Source organism: Nycticebus coucang, chromosome 11, assembly GCF_027406575.1.
Source record: "Nycticebus coucang isolate mNycCou1 chromosome 11, mNycCou1.pri, whole genome shotgun sequence".
NCBI classification, from domain to species: Eukaryota; Metazoa; Chordata; class Mammalia; order Primates; family Lorisidae; genus Nycticebus; species Nycticebus coucang.
Window position 1 is genome coordinate 90,293,856 of NC_069790.1, and position 3,257 is coordinate 90,297,112.

At 38.4% G+C, this 3,257-nt stretch overlaps 1 pseudogene; it reads left to right on the forward strand.

The window, feature by feature from the left end:
• The first annotated feature begins 436 nt into the window (after window positions 1–436).
• LOC128598188 (glutathione S-transferase A4-like) lies at window positions 437–1,100 on the forward strand (annotated as a pseudogene).
• Window positions 1,101–3,257: the final 2,157 nt, after the last annotated feature.

Consider the following 3,257-nt stretch of genomic DNA (forward strand, 5'->3'; position numbering starts at 1 on the left):
AAAAACAGGATAGAAGCACTAACAGGACTATTTGGCATTATGGCTGGGGTGTAATTGCTTTTCAGTTTTACAGCTTTACTAGGAGACTATATTGCTCTATCAGAGCTGTTTCAGAGCCAGATGTTTAAACAATAAAATTTGTTCAAAACAGACCTTTTCTGACAATTTTCCTCTTTGTATTGCGGCTACTGCCTCCATAAACTCAGCCTTCTTTTTTAGGGGGCTGATGGCTGCTAGACTTCTCTGCAGTTCTTTCAGAGGTACTACAAAGCATTTAGTATATATCGTTTTCTTCTTGCTTGATGACCTTATAATAACTCAGAAAATGAGGAATGGGTTTCATAGGAAAATCTCATTCTATTTCTGAACTAGAAGAGACACTTTAGATTCGTGAGACACAGCCTAGAAGAGATAAGAAAACCCCAAGGCAGGAGTCATGTCAGCCAAACCCAACCTCTATTACTTCATGGCAGGGGCAGGATGGAGTCTATCCTCTGGCTGCAGCTGGAGTGGAGTTTGAAGAAGAATTTTTTGAAACAAGAGAACAATATGAAAAGTTGCAGAAAGATGGACGCCTGCTTTTCGGCCACGTGCCTTTGGTTGAAATTGATGGAATGCCGCTAACGCAGACTAGAGCCATCCTCAGCTACCTCGCTGCTAAGTATGACCTCTGCGGGGAAGGACCTGAAGGAGAGAGTCAGGATCGACATGCACACCGATGTTACCCTGGATCTGATGATGATGATAGCAGTGGCTCCCTTCAAACCCGTAAAGAAAAAGAGGAGGCCTTGGCTTTAGTGGTGAAGAAAGCTAAAACCCGCTACTTGCCCGTCTTTGAAAAGATTTTGAAAGACCAAGGAGAAGATTTTCTCCTTGGCAACAAATTCAGTTGGGCAGATGTGCAATTGCTGGAAGCTATTTTAATGGTGGAAGAATTGGATGTGCTTCTGTTCTTTCTGACTTCCCTTTGCTAACGGCATTTAAAACACGTATCAGCAACATTCCCTACAATTAAGAAGTTCCTGCAGCCTGGGAGTCAAAGGAAGCCGCCCCCGGACAGCCACTATGTTGAAGCAGTCAGGAACATTCTGCAGTTCTAAGGGCAGCAGGTCTCGTGATGGCAAGAGTGACAATCTAATCACAGCACCAGCACATGCCACCCATAGTGAATAACAGGCAAACTGTAGGTTCTAGGGGCTAAGAGTCTGAAAAGAACAAGCCATGCTGCCATCAGTGGCAGACACTGAATAAACGCAATATAAAACAAAAAAAAGAGAGACACTTTAAAAAATAATAAGCTAAATATAAATTCTACATGAAGCACAGAACTGAAATACAAAATTTCTAAATGGGTTTTATAGCTGTTTAGCTCCAGGAGAAAATAGGAAAAATGAAAGAAAAGGTAAGCTAGTTTCATATTTAACTGAAACAAAAAACAAGAGAAAGAAAAGCCAAGAAAGTGTGTGTGTGTGACAGAAAGAGCGTGCAAAAAAGAATGAATGAATTGGTAAACAGTATAAGAAAAAAAGAATATGCAGAAAAATATATTCACATAGATGATAACCAAGAATGATCCAAACCTCTGAAAGATGAACCACTAATTCAGAAACTCTAAAAACAATTACATAAGAAATATGATGAGAGCTAAATGTAGACCTATCATAATCAAATTGCTGACAAACTCAGAAATGTAAAATCAGCCAGGAAAAGTGACACATTTCCTTCTGGAGAAAAGAAGTAAGTCTGAGATCTGACTTGTCAACAGAAACAATGGATACCAGAAAATTATAGACTCCCTTGCAATTGTGAAAAAATTTCAGTTCTAAACTTAACAAAATATGTCTGCCCCAAGTAGGGGCAATGTTCATAACAATGAAATTATTAAAAAGAAGCAGAACATTTTTGTGGTATTATACCAGAGAGAGATTTCTTTCTTTCTTTCTTTCTTTTTTTGTAGAGACAGAGTCTCACTGTACCGCCCTCGCGTAGAGTGCCGTGGCGTCACACGGCTCACAGCAACCTCTAACTCTTGGGCTTACGCGATTCTCTTGCCTCAGCCTCCCGAGCAGCTGGAACTACAGGCGCCCGCCACAACGCCGGGCTATTTTTTTGTTGTTGTTGTTGTTGCAGTTTGGCCGGGGCTGGGTTTGAACCCACCACCCTCGGCATATGGGGCCGGCGCCCTACTCACTGAGCCGCAGGCGCTGCCCGAGAGATTTCTTATATACAACACAAAATTGGTAATGCATGAGGGCTTTAATAAGTTAGATTGTATTAGAATTAACACTTTATGTTTACCAAAAGACACCACTGAAAGACAGAAAAAAAAAAGCCACTAAGTGGGAAAATATATTTATAGTACATATATTTGGCAAAGTACACATGATGAGAATATGTAAACAATGTTAAAAGAAGTTAGAAACATAATAAAAACTTAGACAAAATATTTGAATAGCAATGATAATAAAAGAATATCCATATGACTGATGTCTCAAACCCATTAATAATCAGGTACATGGAAATTAAAGCTGCAAGGTAATGCCATTGCTAATCCACACGAAATGGCTAAAATAAAAATAAAACGTCAAAGTAACAATTTTGTTTTGATATGGAGTAAATTTCCATGCTTGGGGAAATGGGCACTGCTAGTTGTTTAGAAAACTGTTTATCAATATCTATTTCGGTTGAGTACATATGCACTCTGCATGGCTCAGCGGTGCCTTTCTTACGGATATACTCAACAATATTATACACATGGGTTAACCCAAAGAAATGTACAAAAATATTTACTGCAAGTCCAATGGTCATACAGGCAAATCATAGTTACATGAAGGAAATAAATTGATGATCATTTACAATGTATGCCTGAAACAGCAAGGAGAATGAACAAGTGACCACTGTCAATACACACAACAACATTGTGGGTATAAGTGAAGCACAAAAAGTTACATATAAAACAATTTATTTTGTGTGCTTATATGAAGTTGGAAAACGGAGATTACCTTTGGAGGACAACATGATGAGGGACTGAAAAAGAGAATTGTGAGAACTTGGTTGTGAATACATTCCATTCTTTGATCAGACTGTTGTTTACACCAATGTGTTCACTTTGTGAATGTTTGTTGACTTCCCACAAATAACAGAAAAAATACCAAGATACTATGTAAGTATTGAATCAGAGAAAAATGCTATTTAGTAAAAGAAAAGAGAACAACAGCAAGGTTTAGAACAAAATGTTTATATCATTTAAAGATGAA